Source organism: Mauremys mutica, chromosome 6, assembly GCF_020497125.1.
Source record: "Mauremys mutica isolate MM-2020 ecotype Southern chromosome 6, ASM2049712v1, whole genome shotgun sequence".
NCBI lineage: Eukaryota > Metazoa > Chordata > Testudines > Geoemydidae > Mauremys > Mauremys mutica.
The window spans coordinates 93989642-94013954 of record NC_059077.1 but is presented as its reverse complement, the minus strand read 5'-3'; the positions used below and the strand labels follow the sequence as shown (position 1 = coordinate 94013954).

General features: G+C 39.1%; 1 protein-coding gene and 1 long non-coding RNA gene across 6 annotated transcripts in view; one reads left to right on the top strand and one right to left on the bottom strand.

Annotated features, from left to right (window-relative positions):
• Positions 1 to 5670, top strand: part of LOC123372642 — a 71742-nt gene extending 66072 nt beyond the window's left edge. For all 3 annotated transcript variants that reach the window (XR_006580378.1, XR_006580381.1, XR_006580379.1), the window contains one exon: positions 5384 to 5670. This is a non-coding gene — a long non-coding RNA (uncharacterized LOC123372642). The remainder of the gene's footprint in view (positions 1 to 5383) is intronic.
• Positions 1 to 24313, bottom strand: part of RORB (RAR related orphan receptor B) — a 193408-nt gene that overhangs the window by 94502 nt on the left and 74593 nt on the right. The window lies entirely within an intron of this gene.

Here is a 24313-nt window from a genome sequence, read left to right as displayed (position 1 = left end):
TCTACTATGCTAATACCCCTATACCCACGTGGGTGGAAATTGAATGTGTATTAATGTATCCAGTTCCTCCTGTGGGTCTCCTTGATTTCTCTTTTTGTCCAATGGAGAAAATTAAAGTGTCTACAGTGACGGCTGGTTGAAGGGTTTGGACTGTCCTAACTAAAAGGTACTATTTTCATTCTCGCCATCATGCAAAAGCACCTATTCAGGGCAACCCAGAATTGCAGATTGGGAACAAATCTATAATTTGGAAGAACTAGCTGTTCAGGGGCATCATGTGAATTTCCCAAGCATCCATGGATGCGGGTTTTGATCCTTTTCTAATGCAAAGCAACGTTATGATCCTTCACCCTCAGCAGATTGGCAGTACTTACAATTAAAACACTTGATTGCATATTAATTTGGTCTGGATGTTGTAGGACTGTCACAGGCCCCGGAACTACTGGGTACCTTAGAAGCACTTCATAAACTGCCCAGGCCCATGTCCACTACGTAAACTTTGTTAATGAAGAGGAACTCCACTAGTATGGAGCACTTTATGCAAGTGTGAAAAGGGGATTTATCACAGTCCCCTAAAAGAATCACAGAGTATATTATGGGAGTGTTAAAAATGCTTCTGTGGCTTCTATGCCCGATACAACCAGATTTTATTCAAAATGTACTGGATGCTACAGAGGATGCACAAGATAAAGGCCTTATTCTCTGATTTTGTTGGTGCTGTATAAGGAAACCTAGTGCATATGCTATGGGACTGTCCAACAGTCAGCCGGCTGTGGAAAGAGGTGGACACAAGAGTAAAAATTGTGCTTGGCTTCAGTACGCAAACCTCAGCTGAAAATTATATCCTATGTTATTTACCTGTTGAGCTATGCCACAAAGAATTTGGTTCTTGAAGAATGCAATCATCACCAACCTCATGATTTTACCAAAACAGAAAACCGGGCTTATGGCCAAAATAGAACTGTGGTATTCAGACCTGTCTGTGTTAGTAGCCAAAGAAGAATATCTTATCACTGTCAAGAGCATTTATATGAATTTGAAGAAATTTGGACCCTGTTTCTAGATACATTTGGGTAAAAAATGTTGATATGGCTCGAAGCAAGCCAGAGCTCCATTCCTCCTCCTATTTTCCCCTCTCCCTGTCTCTTCATTCCCTCTTCTCCCTATTCATGTATGTCTTCTACTGCTTTTTTTACTGTTACCCCCACCCTAACATGTTATGTGTATATAGTAGTGTCTGGGTTTGTATTGTCTAGTCTTTCAGCTTTGACAAGTTGTAAAATTGTGTAATTGAATAATTAAGAATATAAGAATGGCCATACATAGTGTCCAGAGCCAGATGCCTCAGAGGAAATGAACAGAACAGGGCAATTTTGAATGATCTATTCCCTGTCATCCAATTCCAGCTTCTGACAGTCAGAGGTTTAGGGACACTCAGGGCATGGAGTTGCGTCCCTGACTATCTTGGCTAATAGCTATTGATGGACCTATTCTCCACAAACTTATCTGATTCTTTTTTGAGCCCAGTAGTTATACTTTTGGCTTTCACAACATCCCCTGGCAACGAGTTTCACAGCTTGACTGTGCATTGTGTGAAGAAGTATTTCCTTATGTTTGTTTTAAACCTGCTGCCTATTAATTTCATTGGGTGACCCCTGGTTCTTGTATTATGTGAAGGGATAGATAGCATTTTTCTATTCACTTTCTCCAAGCCATTCATGATTTAGATCTCTATTATATCCCTCCTTAGTCATCTCTTTTGTAAGCTGAACAGTCCCAGTCTTTTTAATCTCTCCTCCTATAAAAGCTGTTCCATACCTCTAGTCATTTTTGTTGCCCTTCTCTGCACCTTTTCCAATTCTAATATATCTTTTTTGAGATAGGTGACCAGAACTGCGCACAGTATTCAAGGTGTGGGCGTACCATGGATTTATATAGTGGCATTATGATATTTTCTGTTTTATTGTCTATCCCTTTCCTAATAGTTCCTACCATTCCATTAGCTTTTTTGACTGCTGCTGCACATTGAGAAAATGTTTGCTGAGACCTAGCCACAATGATTCCAAGATCTTTTTCTTGGGTGGTAACAGTTCATTTAGAACCCACCATTTTGTATGTATAGTTGGGATTATTTTTTTCGAGTGTGCATTACTTTGTATTTACCAACATATTAACATCAAATTTAATCTGTAAAGCCTCACTTAACTTGTGATATTGCAGAAATTGTGGATTCCCCAATATTAGGCTTCCACTGCAATTTTGACAGCAGGAACTCCGGCTGCCCCGGGGCTAAGAGTGGGAGTCTCTGCTCTCAGCCCTGTGTTACGGCTGTTAGACCCAGGCCCTCGCTCTCAGCCCCAGACAGCCGACAGTGGAAAATCGTGGACAAGTAACAATGGACTTTATTACTGTAAATAATAAGGTCCATTATTACTTTTATGCAATTTTCAGCTGCAATTTTTTGACAATCATCTGGCAATTCAAGTAGAGGCTTATTCATCTGCCATTTTGTTGTCCAGTCACCCAGTTTAGTGAGATCCCTTTGTAACTTTTTGCAGTCAGCTTTGGCCTTAACTATCTTTAGTAACATTTGTATCATCTAAAAACTTTGCCACCTCACTGTTTATCCCCTGTTCCAGATCATTTATGAATATGTTGAACAGCACAGGTCACAGTACAGATCCTTGCTATTTACGTCATTCCATTGTGAAATCTGACCATTTATTCCTACCCCTATCCTTTAACCGGTTACTGATCCAGTCAAAAAAGCTAACAGAATGTTGGGAATCATTAAGAAAGGGGTAGATGATAAGACAGAACATATGATATTGCCTCTATATAAATCCATGGTATGCCCACATCTTGAATACTGCATGCAGACGGGGTCGCCCCATCTCAAAAAAGATATATTGGAATTGAAAAAGGTTTAGAAAAGGGCAACAAAAATGATTAGGGGTATGGAACAGCGGCCATATGAGGAGAGATTTGGGACTTTTCAGCTTGGAAAAGAGAGGAACCGTTTGCCTGAGGATGTTGTGAAGGCCAAGACTATAACAGGGTTCAAAAAAGAACTAGATAAATTCATGGAGAATCGGTCCATCAATGGCTATTAGCCAGGATGGGCAGGGATGGTGTCCCTAGCCTCTGTTTGCCAAACCTGTGAATGGGCGACAGGGAATGGATCACTTGATGATTACCTGCTCTGTTCATTCCCTCTCCGGCATCTGGCATTGGCCCCTGTCGGAAGGCAGGATACTGGGCTAGATGGATCTTTGGTCTGACCCAGTATGGCCGTTATTATGAGAGGACTTTCCCTCTTATCCCATGACTGCTTAGTTTGCTTAGGAGTCTTTGATGCTGGACCTTTCTGAAAGTCCAAGTATGCTATATCCACTACATCACTCTTGTCCATATGCTTTTTGACACCCTCAATTTTTTTTAATTCTATTGGAGATCCTGTGAAGCATAGAATTGGGAAATATATACAAGCTGTAAATAATTTCCCTTTTTGTACCGTTCATTGTCTATTTCTTATGAAAAACAATACACATTTTAAAAAGGGGTTTAGGCACTTAGAAGCCTAAATATCATTGACAGTGAATGGGATTTAGACACCTAATTGCCTAAATCTCTTTTGAAAATGGGACTTAAGTGCTTGAGTCACATAGATGCTTTTGAAAATGTTACCTGTAAAGATTAGGGGTCAAATTCTGCTCTCCACTGCACCTACATAACCTGAACACATCTGAAACAGAGAACAGATTTGATCCCAGAAATGTAAACGATCAGTAGCATTGTCTTTAGTCATATACATGACGGCACTTGGTACACAATGACTCAAAACAAGATTTTTGTTTAATTCTCTAAGGGAAACACACAGATGTACAACTTCACAGATTTTCTTTATTCCTGACATTTTGCTTGTAAGAAAATTGTTTTCTGGAGGCCAGCAACAATATAATGTCTTTAACAAAAGAACCACATTTTCATGGATTTGAAAGCAGCCCAGGTTGATAGCAGCTAAACCTTATCAGCCATTGAATGTCTTATTAATGTGAAATGGGTTTATGTTATCAACTTAAATCCAGGTGGCCAGATGTGCACATCAAAGCTGGAACTAATTTGAGACTGATGGCAGGTTTGAGAGACATACCTGGGACTGAATGGGCATGGAGAGTGAACTACCATTTTGCCAGTGAAACCTCCAGGTATTGGTGAGGACATATTGTGAGACAATGAGAGGAACATCACATGTTACCGATGTTGTGCCTCTTTCATGGATTTAAATATTCATCTCTTAACACTGCTAATCTGACTGCATTCATGAGGCCTAACATCATTGATTTCTCCAGCCCTGGAAAAATTTTCTTTTTACAGGAGAGATGAGGTTCTCACCCTACCCTCAAAGATCTCACATTGCAGCAACCATTCCTCAAGACCACAATAATACTGCTGGATGTGGCAGCAGAGTATTCCTTACTCTAAGGAATTTAGAGTAAGCTTCAGACTTGAACTCAGGTCCCGTGGATAGTAGTTGTCACTAGACTAAGGTGCTGAAGTCACCAGAGTGTAGTGCTGACCTCAAAGGTCTACTTTTGAAAAGGACACTATCAATTTGACCATCTAAAAAGCAATATAGGACCTAGTTCAGCAAAGTTTAAACACCTATCAACTTTAAACATGTGAGTAGCCCCTACTAATGTAAATAAAGAGTGGGTTGGAGGGGCCAGAGGGCTGTTATTTTAAGCCGCTCTTGGTAAGAGAGATCTGAAATCTCTTCAGAAAAGAGGAAGAACAAGTAGGGAATTTGAGGATAATGATGTACCTGCAGAGCAGAAGGTCACTATATAGAAGAGAGAAGGACTTTTAAGGAAATATGTGGATATACAGAGCAGAGGTTTTTGTCCCTGAATCCTTTAAAAAAAAAAGAAATGTCTTACTTAAATGTACTTTTTGATTTACTCTTATTGAATTTTACGAACAATTACCTGTAGCCCCTACATGAAAACCTGGGCTCAGTTGTTCCTTTAAGGTACTGTGTCCTGCACTGAGGCAATGCAGCAGTAGACTACTCCGGTAGGTATTATGCACAATGTCTCTCTGAGCCCCCTGGTGCATAGGGGAGCACACCAACTTCTACACCCCTTAGTGGGCTGCACTGTATCCTTCTTCCTTTGGTCATAATAGAGGGAGGGGCTATGGTCCCACTTTATCTCTACCTAATTTAGAGTGGCTACCACTGCTAGCAGCACCAGCCAAGGGGCATCCTTGTGCTAAGTGTGCACAAGACCTTCAACTGTGGCTGGTCTTTGCACAGGACAGGTTCCCTAGCTCAGCAGCACAGGTGCTGGCCACTAACTAGCCCTTTATTTGTATTTTGCAGAAATTCCTGTTCATTATTTTTCAAGAAAGATCCTTTCAGAATGACAAGACACTTCTTAAGTACAAGGAGGAAAGCAACACCAACAAAAAGAGAGAGGATGTGTATATGTGTGTGAGAGAGAGAAACAGGATTCTGTACTGAACCAACCTCTTCCAGAATTAATGCCAGCATAGCTTGTTTTGGGATATATGGAGTGGTTAAGGAAAGTACAATATGTGTTTGCACCCTGAAAAATAACACTTACAAATTGCACGGTGAGTTCTATCTTTATTGTTTCTTAATTCTTTTCAAAGTTAATAAAGGCTCTGCAAGAAAAATTAGGTCTTCAGTTATACTCATGCAACCTCAACGTCTTCCATTCATGGCCTCAATGATGCCTGTTCAGTCCCACTGCAAACTGTGTATTTGAACAGGTGTAAATGACTGGAATTTATTAATAAATTCTGATGATGATACACAAGGGGGAACAGAACCCAGCTCATGCTCTCTTAGGTGTCATAGTTCTACAGCTTTAACAGGAGTATGAAAAATTAAAAACTTACTGTTATTAAAGTGATTGGCTATGAACTCAGAAAATACATCAGAGAGAGAGAAGAGAATATATAGACACATATACACACGTGTGTACACATAAACAGAGTACTTTTCAGAGCAGAACAAGAAAAATGGAGTGAAGCGTTTCTTCAGGAAAAATAAGAACTTGGTAAACTCAGAACACACAACACTGCACCATAACATTTTGATTTAGGTATTCCAGAAACACCCAGGGCTAGGCAAAGTTTCTGAGACCTAAGCTATTATCCCTCTGTCCTCAGTGGACTTATAGGAAGCTTTCTCTGAGCCAAACTGCCATAAAAAAGGGATTTTCATAATCCCAATGCATCTAGGAAAGGATTTTCTTGATCTCGGAACTGAACTTTTCATAAAAAAAATAAGAGGAGTGACCAGTCCTGCTAACACACATCATCTACTTTGGGGACAGAAAATCAAGATGGGGTCTCTCGGCTTATTTCATAAAATGTTTATTTATACATACCTTACTGTTACAACTGATAGTATTTAAAAGAAAATAATTTTTCGTCTTTGGTAATCCTGGCAGTTGGTGGCTGCTCTCAGTCATTCCCTTAATTCACTTTTTTGTTGTTTTTTGTTTTGTGAAACTATTTAAACAAGAGGTGTTTTTACAAGTTAGTTATATAGAGACAAGCCCCAAATTCAAACAGCCCTGATTGGTACCATTTTTCAGGAACATAACTACAATGTTAAGCGAGGAGCTACTGTAGATGCAAATAGCTAGTCACTTGGAGGACTTTCTGAAAGACTATGTTTACGTGTATTCTCAGAGATATACACCTCATAGAAATAGCACCCAATAGAAATCTAAGAACTCAGAAAATTCAATGAACCAATTGATCCCAGACAATTTTTTATTTCCTTTTTCATTTTCTCTTGCTGACTTTTAGATAAGAGGAAAAAAAACCCAACAATGTAATGCCTGCAGAATATGTGCAGTGTCCTTTCACCTTTACATTCTCAAAGCCTTGCTGAAGCATTCTCAAAACTGCACTATACAAGCAACAGACAGAGGATCAAAGATACATTCCAACCATGTCTTAGTACCTCAATACTGGATAGTGCAATGCACTGATGGGTAATAGAGAATTTATTTAACACAATCTATTGTGTGTGTGTATATGTGTGTGTGTTCATGTTGTGCACTGTGGGGGAGAGGGGAAGAAAAATAATATAAAACAGCATATTGAACACATGTTGTGTGCATAACAAAAAATGAACACAAAAGTACATCTTTTGTTAGGCTGCCAAAGGGTACATTAAAAATATCAGCCCACTGACTCAAAGTATCAAGAGAGCCTCCTTATGCTAATAATGCAAACCAAGGGCTAAAGAGTCCCTGGTCTTTACTAAGATGTGCAGGGGATTAAAGTTTCTCCATTACTCCCTTCTTGGCTGTGTGTGGCAGATCTGGCCACGGGGATGAGAGAGAAAGCAGGGGCTACTTTCCAAATAAAAGCCATGAAAGCCAAACGGCTGGGAGAGATTGGGAAAGGGTGGGGAGAAAGAGAAGCCCCAGCTTTACCCTACCTACTCATTGGCAAAATTCTCTGTTTTGCGTGGCAGATCTGTCTGTAGTATTCTGTTCTTCTGACATGTTCATAACTCTCACTGAGATCAATTACTCATCTATGAGGAAAATGTTACTCCTGTCTTCTGAATGATTTTCTCTTCTCACTTTTTCATCCAGTGCAAACAATCATTCCAGCCTCAGAAGATGTGAATATTGTCTTCAAATTCACACCTTAAATATAAAGGAAATAGCAAAGCTATTGTTCTCGGTGTCGGTGAGATCCTATTTGGTAACAGAAAAGTCCCTACTTCTGCTCTGAGGAAGAGAGCTAAAATCTGATAAAAACAAAATAGGACTTTGTTTCTTTCATACTGTAAATGATCACCTTCTTCCTGGCTCTTCACTGGTATCGGCTTCAGTTCTTGTAGTCCGATAGGTGTAACAAAGCAGTAATAATACTAATGGTAAATTAACAATTTAAATTTGCCCAACTGTACAAAGTACCTCCAGAATGTTTTCTTATGCCATTGTTTTTAAATAGGGTCCAGTAAGTAGCATCTTTCACTATAGATGGAAACGTTAATTAGTTAAATTAGTCTGTGTGTATTAACTAATTGCCTTAAGTTGTTAAGAGTATGCAAAACTTTGAATGTGTAAATCAGTATATGAGTGAAGTGTTCTCATTATTCCATACTGTTAATATACTGTAATATGAAGTAATTTATAAACACTACTATGTGCTCTCTCCCTTACTAAGGGGTAATCCAATGATACTTATATATACGTGTGTGTGTGTGTGTGTGTATATTATATATATAATATACACACACACACACACACACATATACACATATATAGAGAGAGAGGTCAACCCTAATCCTTTCTGGGCAAATGGTTTTAACAATATTGGCTGCTCTTGCCAGTGTCAACATACAAACTTCACTGAAGTGCAATTGCACTCTGAGAAGTGCCTCTCTAAAATAGCATGGTGAGGCTTTCATGGTTACAGTCTAACTCAACGAATTCCATGTCAAATGTGCTCTGTCTACAAGGAAAAAGGAGGTTTTTCTCACAGTTAGTCTTGCAAACTCAACCTGAGGTTACTTGGTTGAGTTGGGTTCTTTCCTTCTCACATATGATCACCTGTAATAATGGTTCCAAAACTACACCTCAGTTAGATCTATGGCACTCCATTGCCTTTTACAGATGTAAGTGACATAATGCGTGGTTCTACTGAGCAAGAAAGTGTCATATTTATATAGTCAATTTACAGAGTAAAACCCCAGTTTAACTACCTGGCCTGGGCTCAGTCCTTTTAGTCTCTTGACTTTGCTCTGAAATGTCTTGCTTTGGTCCATCCTGGTAGTGATAATGGGCTCTTGACCTGAGGTAGAGTTTTCCAGAAGACAAATACAAACATAAGTGGCTTGACAATATATGTGACATCATTTCCACTTTTTAATCAATGCCCATCAAAGATGGTTGAACATGGTTAGAGCTTTGTAGACAATTCTCCTGAATCTAAGTCACTCTCTCTTAGCTATGTTGGTTCTGCCTGACTAGCTGGAGTAAAAAGCAATGCAGAAATGTTCTTCACTAAAAAGAGAAGATATGACAACTGAGTACACATGAGAGGCAGCCTTGTGAGTAAAATGGTGCCATTTTAAGATAGTGACAATCTGTTTAATTTCGTATACTTTTGCCTATGAATATTAGTAACAGCAATGGAAATCAAAGCCCTCTTCTTTTCCCAATGACCTCTGAATGTGATGATCTCCCTTTTCAGGGTAAGGAATAGTTCATTACAGTCCTGGGCTTCCCGTCAGCAGACAGTTAACTGCTCAGTCATGTGTGGTGGTCTGCAGTGGACTCCAATTTGCTAGGCATCCAGCTGAGATCAGTTCCTTTTATTTCTTAGGAAATCTATCCACACTTGAACACTGGTCCCAGCAGTGAAATATGGAGCAGTGCTTTTTCTGCTATACCTCTCAATTCTTATGTTTAAGCATTTCAAAATTACAAGTACTGTATGGAGCTCTCAATCGTATTTCTCAAAGTTAGCCCATGCTCTACTTGCTTGCTTATGAAATAAGGACAAAAAATAATAGTATCCTATACTTACACAGAAATGCTACTAATAATCCCACAATTAAACCCTGGAGGTGCGGGGGGCGGGGTTGCCTTCTTCCGCAGCATGGGGCACTGGTCACTTGCTGATTTAAACTAGAGTAAATGGGGCATTCTCTGTAACCTGAAGTCTTTAAATCATGATTTGAGGACATCAGTAGCTCAGCCAGAAGTTATGGGTCTACTACAGGAGTGTGGGGGTGAGGTTCTGTGGCCTGTAATGTGCAGGAGATCAGACTAGATGATCCTGATGGTCTTTTCTGGCATTAAAGTCGATGAGTCTAAATGTTAAAAAGGAAATAGCAGCATTCGACCTGTAGCATTCACAGATCCACATTGTTATTCTTTGTAACTAGTTAGGTACCACATTGATATAGGTGAACATAATGAATAAAACAGGAAATAAAGAAACTTCTCACATCTAAAAATGCATCAAGCCCCGACCTTCTACTCAAATTCACAGACAGAATGGGGGAGAGTTTCAAAGATAAAGAAAACAGTTAGGTGTCCAATTTTCATTGACTTTAATGGGAGTTGGGTGCTTAACTCCCCTCTGCACCTTGGAAAATCTTCCTCAAACAGCCCAAATTTACAAGTTATGCAGATATAAAAATACATATGCAACTGCACATCTAATTTGCATGTAAAATCATTGTGCCTGCATATGCGAATTTGCTAATTGTGTGTGCATGACTATTTGCCTGCAAAACCATCTTTTTGCATATGCAGTTACCTGATTTGCATGGATCTTCAGAGTAAATGAATGGAAAAAATAAAAATCCACCAAATAGGCCTGATTCTGATCTCATGCGGCTGTAAATTAGGAGCCAAACTAGTAAAATCACTGGGGCTAACTGGTAAAGTACTGATGTGAGATGAAAATGATATGCAATGTCAAAATCAGGCCAGAATGAGGATGATGTATCTCTCCACAAAACAATCATCTGACACAACATTTTTCAACTAATTGGGGTATATTTCTAGAGGGACTTCAACTTGGACTGCAGTTTTGGAAGTGTAAGCAGGTAGGCGGACATCTCAATTCTAGCATTTGCACTAGAAAAGGTGGCCTTTTTAAAATAGCCCTTTATGACATAAGCATTATTCACATTTATTTCATAGCAGAATATCTCTGAATCATTAACATGATACAGTCAAGTAATATAGATCTGGTAGTAAAGGTTCCCTGGATTCACAGGGCCAAATCATAGCCTGCTCTATGTGGCCATGCAGAGGATTAATACGGAGTAAGATATCCTTGTCCCCCTCATGAACTGAGCAAGTGAGCATAGAGAAATAGAGGAAGGGGGAAGTTTTGGATCAGCCTTCCTCTCCCTACTAATGCTCTGGCTGGTGCAGCTGAGCCAGTGTGCAGGTGAGGAGGAGTAATGTGCTATTGGCATAAACAAGCAGCAGATCCAGGGTGACCAGACAGCAAGTGTGAAAAATTGGGACGGGGGTGGGGGATAATAGGCCTCTATATAAGAGAAAGCCCCAAATACCGGGACTGTCCCTATAAAATTGGGACATCTTGTCACCCTATACAGATCATATAATCCACTGGAATGAGTGGGGGCAGGAAGAGGTGAGGGAAGGAAAGAAATTGCACCTCTCTCAGACTGCAGTGCCCTGGGGTGGCAGAGGTATGTGCTGCTTTTACACAGGGCAGATTTCATATGCACCATCTAGTCCTAGTTATGTACTTTCTAATCTAATGTGTCTCTGCCAAGAAATATGAGAAATATGAAAAAAAATCTACAGTTATGTGTGACTCCACAATCTCGTTATGCTGAAACTGGAAGCCCAACCAGTCAAATCAAATTAATTAAGAACTTACAAACCCAACCACTTAACAATGCTGACATAATCGTATACCTAATTAATGACAACTCTGCGGGCAAAGATCTAAACAAACAAAAAGCCATGTTGCCTTGTGTTCCACAAAAAACAATTAGTATTTCTCCAAAAAGAAAAGGACTAAAAGGTAGAGGAATACATGATACAGTGTATTCAAGCTTCCTAGAGATATTATAAATAACAGAAAATAAAAATTCAAATATAAAACATGAAAATATTCACACCTACGTGGATCAGAAAAACCACTGAGTCATGCAGCATTCATTTGTATAAACCTTATGATGTGGACTGCATAAGAAAGTTTGTGTTTTCCCTATTTTAATAAAAAGGTTTAAGAACTATTCAGTCACCTTGCAAGTTAAACTAAAGAGGTTACACGGGGCCATAATCAAGGCAGGGCAAGAGAGGCAGCTGCCCAGGGCACAAAGCCATGGGGTGGAAAAATGGGGAGGTTTTGGGGGTGGACGGGACACACACAGGGTCATGTACTCCCCCTCCCCACCCCAATTTCAACTTTCCATTTAGCACAGAGGTTTTCTTTTTTGCTTACCCTGGTCACTAAAACGCCTAGTTACGAGTCAGGTTAAAAGTGTCATTTCTTTGTGTTCCACTTATACTGGAGAATAAAAAATAAATAAAACCAAAAACCCCAAACCAACTAATCAACCCTCTCAGCACCACTGTGTAATTTAAAAGGTAGAGTGAATCATGAATGTTAGCTTGATTATTTCTTAGCATTTGTACAATTAGCCTTTTACTGGAGATAAATGTTGTTAACTCCTGCAAAAACAATTTCACTCCATGCTTACAAAATGGGTGGGTTCAGCAATTCCTGCACTAGTAGGCAAATGGGACAAACCCGTCACTGTATTATAATCACATTCTGCTCTGCCCAACCGGTTGAGTCACTCACACCACAAAGTCTACAAGGAAGGTACCTCCTGATGGCTGTTCCACTTGCTGTAGCTCTAGCCAGTCTTTGCAATCTGAGCCCAATGATGCTGGTATAACTCAAAGTGTTTGAGTTATACTAATAAGGCATTTTAGCTAACCCCCTCCTTTCTTAGGGGGATGGACAGTCTAATGGCTATACAACGAGGTCTGGGATACTCCTTGGGTCTACTCTTTGCTCTACCAACAACTCACAACCAATGAGGCCAACGTTTTCAAAAGTGTCCACTAATTTGGGGTGTTTCCATTATGAGAAATTGAGGACCTGACTTGCAGAGCTGCAAAGCCCCTGCAGCTTTCAGTGATGTCAGCTTAAGTGAAAAATACATCTGATGGACACGTCTGAGAATGTACTAGTACTTCTATGTACTAGTTTACATATTGTTTAAATATATAGTTTATTATATAGGGTGTTGTGTAGTTCAGTTAACTGGAGCCCAATCCTCTCCTCTGGCCCAAGACTGGCCCAAAGGGTTAAGCACAGGTGTTTAATGGAATTCTGCATACCAAACCCCGGAACAACACAAAATTGCTCCATGGCTGTACTTGAATCTTAATGTTACAGTTAGCTTCCATGTTAGCTGTGATCCCTCCCTACTTTACTGGTGGATTGGGGGTACTTGCAGATCCACTGTGCATACCCCTAGCCCATCTCCAAAGCATTCCTCCATATTACTGTAGAGGAAATTCCACAAAACACACCTTTTTGTACCCAACTGTGGCCTGCCCTCTTGTGTATGTTCCTCACATCCTCCACATCTCCCTTCAAAGTAGAACAACCCACCAAAGTTTATAGGCATAGATTGGCATTGACATTGAGGAGGCAGGATTTGTCCCTTTATGTTTTGAGATCCTTAGCTGGAAGGAACTATAAAAGTAAAAATATTATTAGTAGCACATTTTAAATGTTAGCTGTGATAAAACAAATCTATTGCCTGGTAAATTGTAATGCCATCACCTAGTCCACAGTATTTTCATATCAAAGCATTTATTGATCTTACAAAAAATACAGTTTAAAATGCAGTATTTCTTCCACTGAGGAATAGCTCACAAAAGTAAAATGAACAGCTTAAGACTCCAATATATTTAACAGTGAAGTTATCAATTTAAAGCTCCATTTTGGAGTCTGGATTAATGTTAAAGCTAAATGACTTCCAAAGGGGAATGGTCACAATGAGGAAGTGTTTCAAAAGCATTCTCAAGTTTTATTTGTGTTTGTAACGTGCTCTGACTTCTTTGGGTGAAAGGCACTACTTTATATATAAACAAAGTATTATAAAGAACAAAAGCCTTTTGCATAAAGTACCACAAAGCCTAAGGACAGCACCAAGGTAAACCCCAAATAAAAATAAAATGCACTGTATCAGATTCTAAAAGAATATGGAAAATGATGATAGAACATTATGATCAAAGATCAAACTGCTTCTATTACATGATTCCATTTAGTCACCTAGAAGAATCTCCTTACCAATACTAAGTCTGTCTAATGTAATATTATAACATTGAAATTCTCCCTCAACAGAAAAAATATGTTTTTTGTATCACCAGTTGGATGCAATGGGAAAGTTCATGTATAAATAAAGGCTCAAGTTTACAAAGAATTAAATAAAAAGAGGACACACCATATTCAAAATAGAATAATAAAAAACAATAAAAACTTAGGTCTGATGTTGCATTTAAAGGGCCAGATTCTGATCAGTTGCTGTCACTTCTAGTGTAACTCCATTGGATTTGACTGAATTATTCCAGATTTACATCAGTGTAACTGAGATCAGAGTCTGCTGAGGTGATTTGCATACACCAATTTAATGGCAGAGTTTGGATTAGGGCTCAGAAGTTCCTGGATCCTAGACTCACACTTGCTTTGCCAGACCATACTTCCTCTCTGCTACATTCATCAGACATGAATGCAATCAAAAAATCACAGGAAAATGTAGAATATTATCTGATTTATTGATAGGAGCAAAAAACTAGATTTTGCAAGTGTGCATGATTGAATGATATTTGGACCATACCTAGCCCATGATAGTCTGATGGAATGCTACTCATGAGTTTGCACATGTTTATATATAGTATGTACATTACACACAATCCTCTCCCATCATATTAAAAGAGCATTATTGTGGTTGCAAAATCAAGCACTCAGAAATTAGGAAATGCCAGAATTAAGGATGCCTGTGTAACCTTAATTTGTACTCCTTGTGGTTATGCTCTAGGAGACAATCCGTAATTACATGGTCAGATACAAGTTTGCACAGGACCCAGCTTCAGTCAGTGCACAGAATGGATGGTGCTCAATTAATGAGAAATTATTCAATATTTTGTTTTTCCTTATTGTTCAATGTGCAGCCCTAGGCGTTATTTACTTCACATTATTGAAACTCTGCTCTGAAGACAGAATTAATTTCAAACATTAATAAATTTATTTTCAGAAAGTCCCAGTGAGATTTGGGGGCAGGGGGTATTATAATCCCCACTTTACAGATGCGGAACTGAAGCACAGAGAAATTAAGGTAAAAGTATCAAGTAATTCTGGGTATCCAATTTGAAATAACTAGGACCTGATTTTTCAGAATACTAGTATTGTATATCATGTTATGGTCTCAAAGTACAGCTCCCGTTGACTTCAACTGCAGCTGTGAGTGTTCAGCATTTCTGCAAATCAGACCCTACAGTTTCAAATCAGGTACCAAGAAAATGAGGAACACACAATTAGTGACCACCTGTAAAAAGTTTGGTTTACGTGACTTGACTAGCATCACATAGGAACTCTTTGGCTGAGGGAGACATACAATCAAATTCTCCAGCACAGCATTAAACTGCCTTAACCATGAGAGAGCCTCTCTCTGACTGCAATCCCCTGCCTCATTCACTACACACCGGCCAAATTCTGCAGCAGATGAACTAGAAGTCCTGCAGGCAACAATGCCATTCACTGGTAAACCCTGAATCATTCCCAGAGCAGGTACATTATGTGCTCTGAATGAGGCAGGGGTACAGCTTGGTTTCCTCCCAGCTTCCTCACCCAGTTCTTTGGCAGCCTGTCTGGAAGATTTTCAGGAAACTGGGAGCCTGGAAACCCCAGGTGCATTGGTTCCCAAGCTCTGAGACTCCCAGTTCAGCCAGTGTGCTCAGGGCTTCCAGGCTCCCAACTCCCACTTCAGTCCATCGGGCAGAATATTGTTTTGAAACGATCAAAGCAAACTTTTGATTTTTCATTTTTTTTTCTGGATTCTGTTTCATAGAGAATTTGGAATGCAAACAAAACTTTTCTAAACTGTAATTGAATCAAATTTTGAAATTCCTAAATCCTACAGGAAATTGAATAGTTGTTCTCCACACAGCTGTAGTAGTTATCCTTTATGTATACCAGCACTAGATGGAATGAGATACTTTGTCAGTGGAGTTCACAGATATTTGCTGACAGCAGGGGAATGGTGAGATTATGGAATCTTTGGGTTCTGGAAGGGAGTGTGATCTGGTAGACAGACTCCCAGTCCCAGTCTCCCCTTGTGACCCTAAGAACTGCTCAGTGCCAGTCGGCAAGGGCATTACAAGAATATCCAGATCCTGTACATTCTAGTTCACCAAAGCAAGGTCTTAAATGAAAGCCAAGTTCTCCCTTTAATATCACTGTGAAATGTACATACAGGTACTCTGTAAGGAGTTATGTATGTGTGATGAAAATATGCTCCTAAAGTTTGTATCAAGACAGAGTGGTTTTCTGTCACACAAAAGATGTATATTCACCTGTCCCTTTGACATGTAAATTAAGCATTGTAAATTAACACACCAGACAGACATTTACATACAAAGTCATGTGGGGAGGGTGGGAAGGAGAGAGGAGATGTGAAATCAACAGGGAGACAGCACGCCAGCGAATAAGCTACAAGGAGTTGACAATGAACTTTGGGGAATATAAGGGGAAGGCAAGGAGACACTCCTTTATCCTGCATCTTGAAAGTAACTAGACGCTATGACTACATTCATGAAAATGGGATCACAACCTGCCCCGGTTGGAAACACTGAAAAGACAGAAGTTTAGCCTAAGTGAAACTTAATTTCTAGAAATCATGGTGTGATTTTGTTTTATATGTAACCCCTTTGTTTCCATTATCCTTTCTCATTATCTCCTGAACCATGAACCTTTCACAATAAACACATTGTTGTTTTCACTATAAATATATCTCAGTGCCATGGTATCATACAAGGAGATTGTGTGTTGAATCATTCAAGCTGATACATTATTCCCTGGGTGGGGGGACCGCAAACCTCGTATTCCTGTGAGTGTTCAGTGGATAAGGAGCTGCAGACTAAAGGGAATATTTCAAAGGGGCTTGGGGAGTGGGGTACACCTATTGTTAACCTGCAAGGCAAAAAGGGAGGGCTGGTACAGGCTGGAGAAGATTGTTTGGGTGGCTGACAGACTGGAGGTGTCAGGAAGTTTATACCCAATTAAGCACAAGCAATTCTCCCTCTCGGGACAAGGGGGTAATAAAATTACTCTCACTCCTGGGTACCTTGAGAACATTCACACTCTCTCACCCCAACTCAGTCTCAGTTTTCCTCTCCCCTCCCGCCAACAGTCTCAATCTCTCCACAAGCTTCGATGTCCCCATCTACTCCCCCAGCACCACTCCAAGGTCTGGTGCCTGTCTTTTCTGTATTTGAGTAATGCAATTTCCTCTGCACACTACCTGGGCTTAGCAGGAGAGGCCTTTTAAATCCAACACCTAACACATAATACATAGAGATGTAGTATCTACCAGAAATGTAACTACTTTTTAAAATTCAGTGTAATATTAAAGTGTGGTAATAATATTAATAGTTGTATTATTTTCTGTAATACTATTCCTATAGTGTTTGAAGGGAACACAAATACCTTGTAAAATAATTGGGCTAGTTTGTAGATCTTAAGGGAAAGTTATTATTATTATTATTATTCTCTAATTTCAATAGGGAATTGTGTTTGTGAATAACAACACAGATTTTTTTTGGCATTTCTTTTCCAAAACCTAGAGTGTATTAATGAGTCTACTAGATGAACAGTAAATAAGAAAAGCTAAGGGCAGGCTATGACTCACAACAATCCTGTAATCTAGAACTTGCATCCTTTTCATCTCCCTCTGGTAGTTGTATAGTGGCCTATTTGCTTAACTACTACTTCTCTAGAGCTCAATGTTGGGGAACATTCTAGCATAGTCCCAGAGGCTTCAATGGCACTACACATATTCTTACTGTTAAGCGTGTGCTTAAGTGCTTTGCTGGATCAGGGCCAGATTACTCAGCACCCTGCAGGATTGAGCACATAGTGTGTTACTTCCCATGTGTTCCTGGAATGTGATACCCAGCAGAGATGCACAACAGGCACAGTCCTTAGCTTTAGTGATATGTTGAGTAGACAATAGAATGCATTTCCCCTGGCAGCTTTGATAATCTGTTCAGCCATGTTGTCATCCACAGATGCAGTTTCCACTGCTCTCTAAGCTTCAGAATGGTTTTATAAATCACTTCAAGAGCACTTGAGGACATTTTCTTGCATTTTCTCTCCTGACATCCTCTTCTCCAACAACACACACAACACATTTATTCAGGGATTCATTAGCAAAGCATTCTTTAACATTAATCTAGGGAGAAAACTGTTCCCTAAACTATTGCTCTGTTAACACAGATAGCAACTAATCTGCAGTGTGGAGATTGCAAAATGCGTTGTCCTTTCTACCTTGCAAAGCAGTAGAACTCATTAATGAGCCCTTGCTAACTGAATCTGATTTAGTGTCAGTGCTGTCACAGTCACACAGAAGCACACCAATAAAATTTCAATCTGACTTGCTGTGATCATTAAGTCCAGTTGTCTAACAACAGGAGTTCTGCCTTTGTATTGAAGATTGTCAGATCAGGCTCACAGGAGCTCTGCCTTTCAGTCCCTACATGAAATAAATAAAAGTGCCAAAGCTGCCAAATGAAATATAAAGATTAATGGAGAAATTCATTAGTTCAAATGACATGCGTAAGCGCTGCTGTTGGCTATTCTTGGATACCTGATCTCTGATATCCTTTAAAATAAAAGCACAGACCAATAAGTCAGTGGATATATCAGCTAGATAAACGACTACCAATTCAATAAATAAACAAAATAAAGAACTAAGATCAAGAGCTGGATTAAAATATATTTTAAAACTCTGTGGTCTATTACTACTGTTAAAGCCAGATTGTCAACTCCTTGCTTGCGTTGGCAAACACTTTCTTATGCAAAGAGTCCCAATGACTCCAATGGCATGACTTGTATAAGTAACTGCTCAACAAGACAGGGAAGGGGTTCACAATCCACGCCCCAACTCTATCAAGGTTTACCCATGTGTTTAGCTTTAAGCATTTTAAATGGATTTTTTCCCCACTATCAGAAAACTATTTTTTTTTATTTTCATCAAAAGTTTTCTAAATTTTTTGAGGGTTTTATTTAAAAAAATGGAAATTTGAGAACTGAAAAATTTCAAAAAAAAGTTTTTGTTTTTCGCAACTGAAAACTGAAACATTTGAGCCACCATCCAACCATTTTTGGTTTTACTGATTTTTTCCCCCAATCAGCTGAGATTTTTTCAACAAAAACCTGAAAAAAATAATAAAAAAATGGGCATCTCTCCTGTACCAGCCAGATAGCCATTTTCTGCAAGCAAAACAAAACAAAACAAAAACTCCAACCCAAACCTTTTAAACTGAAAATTTTTGACTAGCTCTAGTACTTTGCAGGATTGGAGCCATAGTCCATTACAACAACAACATTGTTTTAGGTGTGGTAGAGACTAATAGCAAGGCAAAGGGTCTAGGCACCTATGTCAAACTACTTTAACTTCACTGTCTGTAATGGTGTTACTCTTGATTTACACTGATGTAAGTGAAAGGAGAGTCAGATTCAGGGTCCCTGTCTCAAAGAACTTGCAATCCCAGCTTTCAGTTTCCCAACACATATACATGTAAATACAATAGCATGTGCTTAAGAATCAGCAGGATACAAATAAAAGGATGTGTGTAATGAAAAATTGTATGCTTGATGGGTGACATTTAGGACTACCATGTTAGTTTGATGGATAGGATTTCTTTCCCCATTCATCTAATGGGTTAACTCTCTCTGTGAGGGCTTTAGAGGTTGCATGGAGAAATTGCGCTTTAAGGAGGGAATTGAAGAAGAAGAGGTTCAAGAAATGGCAGCTGAACTCAGGGGAGAGATTGCAGGCATAAGGCTACACAGAAGAAGGCACAGAGATGACAGTGGGAGGTTGATATAACATGCGGAAGTACAGGCTAGGTGGAACACATGGGCAAAATGGAGTGTAACGGCTCAATTCAGTGAAATGAGAAGGGCATTTGCATGTAGCATTGTAATTTACATCTGTTAGCACAAGGTGAGTATTGAAAACATATCTCCCCCAAATTCGTAAAAATCAGTCTTTTGACAGATATTTCTGAAGGAGAAAAGTGGCCTATCGTCTAACTTTTTTGCAGTAAATACTTTACCCAATTCTAGGTAGCATCACTAAGGCCTGGTCTACACTAAGAAGGGGGTTCGAATTAGGGTATGCAAATTCAGCTACGTGAATAGCATAGCTGAATTCAAAGTACCCTAATTCGAACAACTCACCCGTCCAGACGCGGCGGGGTCGAACTCCGCGGCTCCCCCGTCGACTCCGCCAACTCCTTCTGCCGAGGTGGAGTACCGGAGTCGACCGCGGCGCTTCTGGAGTTCGAACTATCGCGAGATCAGACGCGATAGTTCGAACTCCAAAAAGTCGAACTCTCCGCGTCGAACCGGCAGGTAAGTGTAGACGTACCCTCAGAGTAATACATAGATTGAGGGGAGGAGCAGACACCTTCTCTCTTTTGCTCTCATGCACTAATGAAGCCTTATTACTAATATACCCTGTAAAAACACAAGTTTATCTGACTCTAAATTGAAAGACAAAAATACCTTTAAAGATCAACAAAACTTTGTTTTCCAAAACATCCTAGCTTTTAGCTTTCACAGCAGACTTCCTATATATTCCTTTGTTGTGTAGGGAACAACAGTAATGAAAATAGCAAGATATATGGGCAACATATTCCACTGATAAAACACTAACTATGAATCATTACATCACCAGAACAAACCCCCCATTGACCGATCATGTCATGAGATCATTTTTTTGCTGTTGGCATCCTTTCGACGGGAACTGCAGCCTATGACGTAGATGGTTTGCAATGTCTCATGTGACTGCATAGGCCAATCTGAGATTAGCATGATCTTTGGCAGTTATTGCAAATGTATGTATTAGCTGCCTTTTTCAAATTAAAGTTCTCATTGGTGTCACGTGGCCTATACTTTTAACTTATTTCAAGAACTATCCTTCCTTCTGAATTATAGTATCATGTGTTTGGTAGGCAATGATTATGAACACAATACTTACAAAACAGTGAAGAGCACCTTAATTGCTGAAAGACTAGGCCATTGTGAAACTGCTTAGCCAGGCTGCATCTAAAGATACCTATAGCTGCTTTTCCAGATACATTTGTCCCACTTTTCTGGAAAGTTCAGATTTAAAAAAAAACAGGAAAGAGATTTAGATACTATTCTGACCTTTAATTCAGAATCAGGGACACAGACAACGTTTTTTTTTTTTGAGAGGCTAGAATTAAAAAATAATAAGATGATAGCTGTTGAATACCATTTGCACACTATCTAATAATCACAGCAGGGACAGTTATCTCATAAAACATTTTGTTCTCTTCAGTCCAGGAAGGGTACAGTCTTCTGATAGTTCCTCTCTTTCCCCCAGAATATCAGCAGGCTCTTGAAACCAGGGGCTGGGTTGAAGTTCTCTTCTGAATAGGGTTGCCAACAGTCCCTTATTACAATGGATGTTCCTTATTTTTTCATCTCTGTACAAGATCAGGAGTTGCTGGAATGCTGAAAAAGCAGCAAGAAATGCTCCTGGAGAATGTTGGTGAATACTGATTATTATATTATTATTATAATGATAAAACTAATAATAATATCAGGAGGCAGGGTGGGGCAGAGCTGGTAAGAAAACAATTCCTTATTTTTGAAATACAATGTTGGCAACCCTATTTCTGAAGAAAATTCGGACTCCTTAAAGATATAGTATTATGCCTAAAACCAAGGATCAACAACTGTCATGGACAAAGCTGTTATGTCGCTGATAATATGTATATTCATCGCTACAGGCATGCTTTGAATTTGGCATGCTCAGACACCATTAAAAGTAATACTGTCATAAACTCTTTACAAAAGCACAAGATTAATTTAAAAACACTCCAAAATGCTATATTTCAAGACGTAAAAGATGAAGTATAAGTACAACATCAGGCATCCAGGTCTCCCATCCAAGATGGCCTCTCTGTGCAAGAGAATTTGCTTCAGTTTCTGAGAACTACCTTGCACTGTGTGCAATGTGGGAGGTTGCAAAGGACGCAATGAAAGATCCTGAAATGAGAGGTCAAACTGATGGTATAGGAGCTCAAATGAAAAAGTTTAACTTACTCTTTTACTCTGAACAGAGACAAAAAGTCATAAACATGGATCAGACATTTCAGCAACCGAAGGCCAATCTCTTACAAAAATTGCACTTACTTCACCTCAATAAATTCAATCAGATGAACACTACCATTTACACTAGGAGCACATTTTCCAAAAAGGATTGAAGTTGGAGAGAGTCTGAATGGCTGAACTTTCAAGGAAAAGTTACCCAGAAAATGCAAATAAGGACAAATGAACACAGCTACCCAAATTCAGGAATTTTATAAGTACATCTATCATTAACTAATTGATTTTATATTGTCCAGTATTCAATCAAAATTTGAATAGAGAGGCTACAAAATTATTCAAACATATTGAAATGTTCATAAAAATTCCAAACATTACAGAAACACAAATTCAAGAGGTGCTTCAGGTGTACGGTTTCAATTTCAACCATGATTACTCAGCTTCATCTATTGCAAACCATCAGCCTACAGAAAGATCACTGAAGTCAGTTCAGAAATACATCAGTTTGCTTATCTTGAATCAAATATCAGCTATTTTCTGAAGTGGTAAAATTGATAAAAATTTATTTTGATGGTACGAGCAACCTATGCTGTTAGTGTGCATAGTTTCAGTGATCTATGTCCTGCTAAAACATGGCTTTGATACACAACGGGACAATCATGGTTCAACTGGTGTAGGATTTTACCTGTACATACACACATACACACACACACACAAATGATGACTTCCAGCTTACGAATGCTGTAGAAGAAACTCAGAGAGAAGATCATTGTTTGTAACATTTTCAAATTTCTAAGTAGTTCTTTTTGCTCGTTTAAAAAGTAATCCTTTAATGAGTATTTTTGTACTCTAAATATGTCCACTTTTAATAAAGTGAGATAAACAAGCTTCTGTTCCAGACTCAGTGTTTCCTTTATTAATTTACTCCCTATGTTTTTTGGGGGGGGTTAACCCTCCCTTCCCAGCTTCTAGCTGTTTACACCCATGAGAATTCAGCTGTCAGAACTAGGGTGATGCACTTCCATTTAGTCTGTCCTCACAAGAAAGTGCTAGGCTCCTTCTAGAACTCTCAGGATTCAACCGTGGTGGGCCCTGGCATAATTCCAACACTGATACTAACCCTTTTTCCTTGAGTGCTCCCAGAGTTTGGAGGCAAGCCCAGTTGTGTACAACTACTGTAATTAATAATACATCAGAGTTATTTCAGAAATGTCTCTGATTTCTTTAGGCAATATGCATTCTTGGTCATTCTGTGAAAAACTAAAATAGACTACATCCCTTAAACAGAGGGTAGTTCATTTATACACTGTGGAAAAGCTTTTCTATTGCAGTACTGTAATAATACTACAAAATACAGTTCCACTCCTCTGTGCCAACATTTTGAGCAAGGAACACCTTAGACCATTTTTATAGTGGTGTAACTACACTAACACTAATGAAGTTACTCCAGCTTTTCACCAGTTTTAGTGATAGAAGAAACAGGCTCTCAATATCTACTTGCAACAATAGAATTTGATCAAAATTATTTTCACAGTTTGGAGGTAATTTCCTTATTATAAATATGAAATAAAATAGATTATGAGGCTGAAATATGGCACCTATCCATTACAATGTATCAAATGATCTATTATACCAGATGCACCAAGTTGTACATGTCTTTATCAGCCACATGGTGTCACTGAGAGCTACAGCGTCATAAATAGAAGTTTCGTAAAATTGGTCATATAAATGAGGAACTTATGTGGTTTTCATTCTTTATAGGCTAAAAGCTGTTGGGACAAATTCATCTTTGACATCAATCTAGTTACACCAGGGATGAATTTGGCGTAAAGTCTTATCTTACTAAAAAGTCTATCTTTCCATAAAAATATCACACATTCTGTAGTATTTCCAACTGTTGTTACGCGGAAGCATGATTCTTAAGGGAGCAGAAGCACTTCCCTGGTTTATTTTGTTTTGGGAGCCTTTCAGTCGGAAATTGCAGGATATTACTCTTCTCTAGATTGCTACAATCAAAGACAAAGTAGGACTTCTGGAAATCGTTATGCTGATGGCCTGTGAAAAATTTCATGTCAATAATGGGAGTAGAACTCAGATGCTCCTGCTCCAAAGCACAAGACAGTACTAGCTGGGCTAAAATAGGAATCTCCATTAGCTGTCAATAATATTGGCCACAGTGGAACCATTCTGATTCCAGCTAGCAGAAGTCAGTGGAACACATGTTCACTTGCCAGTACATTATATTGTTTCATGCTCAGTCACATACTCTGGAGTTTATTTTTGGTCACTCTGATTGGATATAAATGCACATCATGACTAATAGTATATTTTGTCGATCAGAAAACAAACTATGTGGGTGATAGGCACAAAG